Source organism: Nannospalax galili, unplaced genomic scaffold (genome assembly GCF_000622305.1).
Source record: "Nannospalax galili isolate Female #2095 unplaced genomic scaffold, S.galili_v1.0 scaffold2937, whole genome shotgun sequence".
Classification (NCBI taxonomy): domain Eukaryota; kingdom Metazoa; phylum Chordata; class Mammalia; order Rodentia; family Spalacidae; genus Nannospalax; species Nannospalax galili.
The window spans coordinates 69,753-80,074 of record NW_008339366.1 but is presented as its reverse complement, the minus strand read 5'-3'; positions in this window follow the sequence as shown (position 1 = coordinate 80,074).

Here is a 10,322-nt window from a genome sequence, read left to right as displayed (position 1 = left end):
TGTGCTATTTTTATTTAAATGAGGGAAGGTTTTGTCTTTACTTCTTCCATGTCGATATGAACATAATATATACCCCCTGAAAAAACTCTTTTCCCATTGAAATGCCTTAAGCATTTGTCCAAAGTCAACAGACCAGTACATTTCCATTCTTGGGCTGTCACGTCTGTTCCCTTGATGCACATATCTCTACTTTCAGCGATATAATACTCTTCTGAGTTTTGGTAAGTTTTAAACCCATCAAATGCAAAATTCCCAATTATTGTTGTTTTGCAAATTTGTTTTCAGTAATTCTGTTTCTTTATTTATCTATACAAAAATCCCCTTACTATACACAAAAAGTACATGTTGAATTTAGAATGACAATACATTGAATACAATAAATTAGATATTGGGTTTTCTAATTCATGAAAAATGATGTATCTATTTAACACTTAAGTCTTCAATGTCTCTTTAAAAATTTTACTAAGCTCTTACATAGAAGCATGTAAATTTGTTCCAATATATGCTTTAATACTGCTCAACAATACCATTGCATGAAAGCAATGCCTTACCTTTTCCTTAAACTCTGAGGAAAATCATGTAAAACTTTCCCAATAAGAATAATGTTGTTTTCTATCAGTTTTTTTCACTCTTAACAATAACCACTGTATTATGGGTTATTTGTAAATTTATTCTAACTTTTATTGACATTTTTAAGCATAAATCTGTATTGATTGCAAAATGAATGTTCACAATGTATTTGTTCACAGCTATTCAAACTTTACCTCCTGTTGGGAGCTATTATTATGGGCACAGCCATTGCTGCATTAGACTGTAGCAGCTTGCCCTGACTTAAGCTTTGGAGAAAGAATGCTTCCACCCTGGGAGTTTCCCTGCTCTCTGCTTCTGTGGTCTGAGTTGATAGGCTGTGCTTCCCTGATTAATTGGCAGTCTTGGAAACATAACTAAAGAGTTCTGTTTCAGTTGATGGGCACTGGAGTTTCTCAGCACTGTAAACTTGGTTTCTATATAGAAATAATAGATTTTAGCAGTTGCTAAGAGTAATCAGAAACAGTACACTCTATATCTAAGATATTATAAATATTATGTAGCTGAATCCTGTAAATGTTATGTGAGTTTTGGTTGGTGAAGTAATGTATTCTTGGTGGTAACATAATGTATCCTTGGATATTCCTTGGTTACTTTCTGTTTAGTGATGTATCCTTGGTCATTCCTTGGTTACTCCAGACCTGCTTTCTATATAAGCTTGCTTAGGTTCACAATAAACATGCACTGGTACACAAGACTCTGCATCCCCTGCGTCCTGATTTCTAATCGTTGGGGTCCCCAAGCCCTTCAGGCTTGGACTGTGGCCACTACATCATGACAGCTGGCGCCCAAACAGGGACCCCTGACATTGCACATGGAGGAGGTTTTAGGATAGATTTGCAATTTAAGTAAGTATAATGGACAAGGTAAGTTTACTCCTTTTGTTTCTTTAATTCATCATATTCTTCATAGTAATGGAGCACAAGTTTCCAGAAGGCAGATAGATAACTGTGTGCAAATAGTTGTAGAGTTTAATTCATGGATTCCTGATAGAGGAACTTTAGATTTAGAAGTCTGGACAGAGTTAGAACGAATGTGGAAAATGAATTTCAGACAGGAGAAACAATACCACTTGATTTTTGGTCTGTGTGGGCACTCACCTGAACAGCTATATCAGAACAGCTATTATATTAATTAATCAAGGTCCAAATAGCTTGTCACCAACTCAGGTTATATGTCCTTCTAATGAAGCAGTTAATCTTTATGATGTTCCTGAGGAGTTAAGAACTAAAGCTGTTAAGGAAATTCAAGAGGCCACTTCTTCTGAGCCTTCTTTAAATATTCCTGCAAGGAAGGAGTCTTTACTTCCTCCTTGTCCGGCTCCAGGTCCTCAGAGTTTGGATGAAACAGAGGATTCTGATGAGGATTTAGTTACGGCTGGATACATTAGAAAGAAATTACAGAGACTGGTTATGACTAAGCCTGAAGTGAAAATGAAACCTAAACAAAAGTTGAGAGTAACAATGGCTCTTGCAGAAATTGTTGCCAAAAAATTCTGAATCTGAATCTGACTCTGAAAATTATTATGCCTAAAGCTGTATTTCCAGTTATTGGACATTCACTTCTTAATGGAATTGTGGCATAAACACCTACTTATGAAGGTATAGATATAAATCATATTATTAAAATTCAAAAGACAGTAACATTATGTGGTCCACAGTCACCTTATGTGAAAGAAATGGCTAAGCATTATGGGAATCTTGCTCCAGGGGATTGGAAAATTCTAAGTAGATCATTGTTGAAACCATCAAAATATATTCAGTGAATTATGTGGTATTATGACCTTGCTTCCTCAAAAGCCAGAAAGAATGCTGGTTCTCCTGATGCACGTATTCAAGCTATTATTTATTCTATGCTAACAGGAACAGGAGCAACATATAGAATTCTTGGCTCACCTTTAAAAGGCTTTGGAATGCTCTGTGCCTGAAATTGTTGCTCAAGAAGCAATAGTAAAGGTTATGGCTTAAAAAATGCTAATGAGGATTGTCAAAGAGCTATTTTACCTAGAATAGAGACAGATGATGTAATGAGTTATGCTCGAGCCTGTTGTAATGTTCATTCTGAGACTAGAAATTTGCAGCTTTTTGCTTAAACTGTGGCGGCTTCTATAAATCTCAAAAGGGGAACAATGAAATCAATACTAAAATGTTTTGGTTGTGATACTGAGGGACATTTAAGAAGGCATTGTCCTACGGTATTATCTTGACCACCAGACAAATGTCCCTGTTGTCATTGTGGTATGCATTGGGCTCGAGAATGTATAAAAAGATATTGATGGAAAGTTCTTTAGAAATACTAAGTCTATACCAACATCTCAATCATGATATTCGGGAGTAGAGTCGGACCCTTCCTCAAGGCCCCTTATAAATGATCAGGGGCAACTAACCGCCTGTTTCCTCAACCTTGTAGTGTAGCCACAGATCTTTCCTCAGCCATAACTGTAAGCATAGCACCCTCTAATGTTTTCTTATAAAATGTCTGTGCTACAATGTCTTGGCTAGATTAAAAGTAGAGTATTTGCAGTAAATTACACAATATCTAACTATCCCAATGGACCTGGAGAGATGGCTCAGCAGCTAAGAGCACTGGCTACCCTGTAGGGGACAGGGGTTTGAGTCCCAGTATGGACATGGCTGCTAACAACTATATGTTACACCAGTTCCAGGATAGTCCAACACTCTGCTGATATCTGTGGGCACTGCACGATATGGGTGCATGTACTTACATGTAGGCATTGCACTCATAAACAAAAAATAAAAATAAAAATAATTTTAGAAATTGATCCTGAGCCCTTGTGTTTACACTACACCATGCTCTGTCCTCTCTCTACCCTGTGTTCTGTCCTCAATCTACGCTGTGTTCTGTCCTCAATCTATGCTGTGTTCTGTCCTCTCTCTACCCTGTGTTCTGTCCTCACTACGCTTTTATGTTATCACTGTTCTTTGCCTCACATCTATTTATATAAAGAGATGACAAAGCAGATATTTAATTTTTATTTAGTGATGTTCATGCATTTTAAATTAGAAGGGATTTATTTTTATTTCAAACCAGGTGTTTACAATTTTAAATTCTCTTTATGAATTCTTGCAAGTAAGAAATTCCCATCCTCTCCCTAAAGTCCAACTTTCTGGTTGTATAATCCAGGTCAGTCCTGGAGCAACAGCAATCAAATTCTACTGGAACACATGAGAAGCTCAGAGAGTGTATTCTGGAATTTTCCATCTGCAAATTAAGGGAAAAATAAGTATGTCCTGAATTCCAACTTCCATTACTTGGGATTGCTTTCAGGAATCTTAACTGGGAGACACTTCCATGTATATTTAGCAAGGTGTGAAGGTCTTCCTAGGGGGTCACTGGAGTCAAAGAAGGCATGGCACATAATTAGTATGGACACTAGCACATAACTCTGGTGTATACACTGATTGTGAGAGTCATAATTGTTCCACACTAGTAATTTGAACTCTTCAATTTAAATTTTCTCACTTGAAAAATAAGAACAGTAAACTCTCCTACTTCTGAAAATTGATATGAAGAAAAAATATGTATAAAATGTTTTGCATTTTTCTCGGCACAGAAGATGGCGGTCTGAAGGAAAATTAGTTCTAATTACTGTTGTGGTAGTAAATTCACTCTCTCAAAGTTGGGGAAAACAAGGCTTATGCAATTAGGTTTGGCAAGATAAGTAGATATAAATATTTTGAAATTTGCACTCTGAAAGACATCTAAGCATGTTCTAAAATTGTACTTTTTTGGGGGGATTCTATTTTATAAATTTATTTTATTTATACACACATGCACATATTTACAGTCCCCAGTATTAAGTTAAAGAGTCTGGGGAAGAATTAGCATCCATGGTATAGAGAGTTCCATCAAATAAGTCAGAGACATTGGGCTAGAGAAGAAATCCATATGTGTATTCAAATACATGTAAGACTATAGTGTGGGAAGGAGAGTAGACCTGGTCTGGACTCGATCACTACTCCACTGCATCTCATCACTAAGCGAACTTGTAAAATTCATTCTGCTTCCATGATCCTAAACAATTTCTGAGAATTTATGTCTCCAATTGATTGGGTCCTTTGCTCTCAAGCCAGGTGAGGATTCAGTTTCTGCAGAGCTTCAAAGGTCTCTGGAGAGCTGGGCAGATGGCTCTGTCAGTAAGGTGCTTGCTTTATAAACACGAAGCCCTGAGTTTCAACCCTAGAACCCACATTAAACAAACTAAGCTGAGCACGGTGGCACATACTTGTGATCTCAGCACTGGCGAGGCAGAGACAATGGGTTCCTGGGGTCTGTGGTCACCCAACCTAGCTTACTTGGCAAGTTGCAGACCAGTGAGTCACACTGTCTAAAAAAAAAAAAAAGTGGAGGGCACCTGAGGAAATACACCAGATGTTGTCCTCTGGCCTCTACAAGATCAAAAACATAACCAATGTAAAGGAAAGTGCATCTTATTTAGAATGGGAGCATTTTATGAATGATTTCAACTTTCTAATAATTAAGAAGTATAAGAAAATGGCTATGAAATTAATAAGTTAGAATGCATCTTTTTTTCTTATTTATTTAATAACCACATACTTAGAAGAAGCATTTCGTTACAACAGCATTGACATACTCAATAACAATTTCCTGAGCTAAAATGCATCTATTTCAAAATTGGCTACAAATTTTTAGGATTACCCTTGGATTATTACAATTATACAATATTGTACTCAGTATACAACCTATAAGATATAAAATTAAATGCAGTTTTAACATTTAAAAAAATCTCCATTTCATTATTAAAATACACAGTTTCTTACAGAAAAAATTCATTTTTAGTGCAATTGACATTAAGATTTTTGAACCTGAGTTTCTAATCTCTATATATCTGATTATTACCAGTCACATTCTGAGCTAGTCACTTTCTGAGCTCCTTGGCATCTGAGCATGGATATAAAATCGTCAGGTAGATTTCAATGGTAATATTTTTCACATCTAATTCATCAGGTAGATTTCAACGGTAATGTTTTTCAAATCTACTAATTTTTTTAATCGTTATTTTAAAATTTTTAATAACTACTTGATTAGAAGAAGCGTTTCACTACAGATTTAACACATTCAGTACACACTCAAGAGCAAGAGTCTATCTCTTTCACAAGTGGGTGTAAGTTTCTAGGTTCACAGTTGAGTTAATACAGTTATATACTATTGAACTCAGTATAAGTCCTGTAAGACATAAAATTGAATGAGGTTTTTAACCTTTAAAAAAGATTTCCATTTCATTTTAGAATATATTGTTTCTTGCAGAAAGACTCATTGTTTTTGCACTAACACTGAGATGTTGGTACTTGCATCTCTAATCTGTATATATCTGAATATTACTAGTCATAATCAGTTGCCCTTAGATCCTTGGTGCCTGTGTATGTCTATAAAGTCATCAGGAAGATTTCAATGGTAATGTTTATCACCTCTACTAATTAGCATGACATAAATTTCTATGCTTCTTCCTCTAATATAATACATTTTTAAAAAATTGTTGATTTTTTTTGTGTATATCACACAGAACATCCCAAACCATCTTATTCGACTATACACCCACTTCCCAGAGGGCACCCTCCCATAGCCTCCCTCCCCTGACTAGAGCCCTTATACTCTGATATCCCTGCTACTTTTGCTGTGTTGTTGGCACCCCCAGTCATTCCCCACTATTTGCCCTTCTGGTGAATTTAGTCAGCCTATCTGGAGGTCTTTGTTTTAGGAGGGTCAGCTGTTCCTCTTCTAGGAGCAAACAGTTGTCAATACTCCTTTAGATAATGTTGGGGTCTGCTGTTCATTTTCCCAGTTCTGTGCTGGGTTACTATCTGGGAATCCCTTGTGCCACCCTGGCCAACAACTCAAATGAAGGTATCTCCTATCTGGCATTGTTTCTTGTTATGTAGCTATGCATATGGACTCTTAAGAAATTATATTAACCCCTTTAACCTTTGGCTATACTTACCTTTTGGATGCTTAAGACCATAAAGGTGGCCCAGATAAACGAATTTATTTTTGCTCTTAAAGTCATTTTAGGATCTGTTCCTCAGGGGTCACATGGGCTTGGGAGGAGCCCCTGGCTCCTCTCTTTTACCAGTTCTGCCTATGTGAAGATAAGTCAAAGGTCCTGCTCGAACATGGTTGGCTTTGCTTGGAAGCATGGAAGAAATGATTTCTCTGTGTTGACCCTCCTCTTTATAGACTGGACACTGGTTCAAGTCCATATGCTGGGGTCTCCTTGGTCTCCTTGATCAAGAGGACAGGTGACCCACCACAATTACAGGACATTTTGAGAGATGCTTATAGTCCCCTGTAACTCGTCGACCTAGGAGGGCAAGGAGCAAAAACTGTCCTTTATGTCCCTCTGACCAAATTAGTATAGGCCTCAAAGTATGTCCGTTAAACATCTAAGATGGTTAGTTCCACCAGTCTGGTAATTTTAATTACTGTGTGTCATGTAGATAAATCTTGGGCAAACACCAGTTGTTCTCAGACAAACCTTACCTAGACAGATATTTCTTGATCTGCTATGTATAATTTGTCTGTAGGTTGTAGGAGTAATATGGTTCCCTCTGGTTTTCAAAACTAGCTAGGCATTATTTATCTCTCACATTGTCTCACCCATCTATCATAGTTTTCCAACTTAAGGTGCCTCCATTTTCCCCCTTTCTCCCTTATTAACACCCTTCTCCTATGGTCTTACCTCTCTTGAGCTTCTTCTTTCCCCTATCCCCTCAGTTCCTTGTATATTCTTCCCTCCCCTCTCCCTTAAACTAACCCAGTTTTAATCCACATCTACCTTATCAAGGCTTGTTTCCTATTCTCTTTCAGGTTCTTTCTTTTCCTTTACCTCCCTGTTTCCTTTCCATTATTCTGGTTCCTGTAGTTATGTCTGGATACATACTCACTTATCAGGATTTGGTTCTAGGATCCACATATGAGGGAGAACATATGTCGATTTTTTTTTCTGAGTCTGTGTTACTTCCCTTAGTATAACAGTTTCTAGTTCCATCCATTTACCTGCAAATTTCATGATTTCATCTTTCTTTATTGCCGAGTAAAACTCCATCGTATAAGTGAACCACATTTTCGTTATATCCACTCGTCAATTGAGGGACACTTAGGTTGCTTCCATCTCTTAGTTATTGTGAAAAGAGCAACAATAAATATGGACGTACAAGTGTCTCTGCAATAGGATTAGTTCTTTGGGTATATGCCAAGTAGTGGTATAACTGGGTCAAATGGTATGTTCATTTGCAATTTTTAAAGAGTTCTCCACACTGCTTTCCATAGGGGTTGAACAATTTTGCAGCCCCACCAGCAGTCGATGAGTGTTTCCCTTTCTCCACATCCTCTCCAACATTTGGTATCATTTGCTCTCTTGATTTTAGCCAGTCTGACTGGGGTAAGATGAAATCTTAAAGTGGTTTTAATTTGCATTTCCCTAATTATTAGTGATATTGAACATCTTTTAAGATGCTTCTTAGTCATCGTTACTTCTTCTTTTGAGAACTCTCTGTTCAGCTCCTTAGCCCATCTTTTAATTGAGTTGCTTTTTGTCTTGATTCTCTGTTTTTTGAGTTCATTATATATTCTGCATATTAAACCGCTGTCAGATGTTTCACTGGTGAAGATTTTCTCCCATTCTGTGTGTTTTCTGTCCGCTTCCCTGGTTGCTTCCTTTGATGTATAGAAGCTTTTTAGTTTAATGAGGTCCCATTTGTTAATTCTTACCCTTGTTTCCTAAGCAATTGATGTCCAGCCTAGAAAATCCTTTCCTACACTATATCTTGTAGGTTTTTCCCAATATTTTCTTCTGACAGTTTTAGAATTTCAGGCTTAAATTGAGGCTTTACATTCAGGTTTTACATGGTCTTTGACCCATTTGGAATTTACTTTTGTGCAGGGTGAAAGATAGGGGTTTAGTTTCATTTTTCTACAGGTGGAGATCTTGTTTTGCCAGCACCATTTGCTGAACATGCTGTCTTTCCACCAGTGCATATTCTTGGCCCTTTTGTCAAATATCAGGTGGCTGAAACTGCATTTAATCATACTTGGGTCTTCAATTTTGTTCCATTGATCTACGGGTCTATTTTTGTGCCAGTACCATCTTGTTTTTATGACTATAGCTCTGTAATACAGTTTAAAATCTGGTATAGTAATCCTCTTGGCATTTGTCTTATTGCTCAGGGTTGTTTTGGCTCTCTGAGGTCTTTTGTGCTTCCATAGGTATCTTAGGATTTTTTTTTTCCAATTCTCTGAAAACTGTCATTGGGATTTTGACTGGCATTGTGTTGAATCTCTAAATGACTTTTGGTAGGATGGTCATTTTCACAATATTAATTCTTCCAATCTATGAGCATGGGATGTCCTTCCATCTTCTGATGTCTTCCTCAATCTCTTTCTTTAAAGATTTAAAAATTTCATTGTAGAGTTCTTTAATGTGTTTGGTCAGGTTTATTCTGAGATATTTTATTATTGTTTTGCAGCTATTATGAAGGGGAATGTTTCCATGTGCTCTTTCTCTGATTCCTTGTTATTGGTATATAGAAAGGCTATAGACTTTTGTAGGTTAATTTTGTAACCTGACACTTTACTGAACTTGTTAATTTCTAGGAGTTTTCTGGTGGAATTTTTAGCATTTCTTAGGTTTAGTATCATATCATCTGCAAAAAGGGATAATTTTATCTCTTCTTTTCCAGTTATTACTCCTTTAATTACCTGCTCTTGTACTACTGCTCTTGCAAGAGTTTAAAGCACTATGGTAAAGAGAATTGGAGATAGTGGGCAGCCTTGTCTGGTTCCTGATTTCAATGGGAATGCTTCCAGTTTCTCCATTTAGAGTGGGTTTGTTATATATGGCTTAAGTTATGTTGAGGTATGTTCTCTCCTGTCCAATTGGCTCTAGGACTTTGAACATAAATGCATGTTGAATTTTGTTAAAGGCCTTTTCTGTATCTATTGAGATGACCATGTGGTTCTTGTCTTTGATCCCATTTATATGATCTATGACGTTTCTTAACTTACGTATATTGAACCATCTCTGCATCTCTGGGATAAAGCTGACTTGATCATTGTGGATGATCTTTTTGATGTGTGTCTGTATGTGGTTTGCAAGTATCTTGTTGAGAATTTTTGCATTTAGGTTCATCAAGGATATGGGTCTATAATTTTCCTTTTTGGTTTTATCTTTACCTGGCTCTGGTATTAGAGTGATGCTGGCTTCATAGAAGGAATTTGAAAGTTATCCCTCCATCTCTATACTTTTGAATAAATTAAGTAGTTTTGGATGTAGATCTTATTTAAATGTTTGATAGAATTCTGTTGTAAATCCATCTGGTCCTGGGCTTTTTTGAGACAGGAGGTTTTTTATTACTGTTTCAATTTCTTTTTGTGTTATGTGTCTGTTTAAGCTGTTAATCTCTTCTTGGTTTAGTTTTCGTGGTTCCCATGCCTTTAGATATCCATCCATTTCTTCTAGCTTTTCAAATTTAGTAGCATATAGGTTTTTAAAGTATCCCTTATGATGTTCTGTATATTCCCGCTGTCTGTTGTGATGTTTCCCCTTTCATCTCTGATTTTGTTGATTTGGAGGTGTTCTGTCTTTCTTTTGGCTAACTGGGCTAGCAGTCTGTCAATCTTGTTTATCTTTTCAAAGAACCAGCTCTTGGATTTGTTGATTCTATGTATTGTTTCCTTTGTTTCAAATTTATTAATTT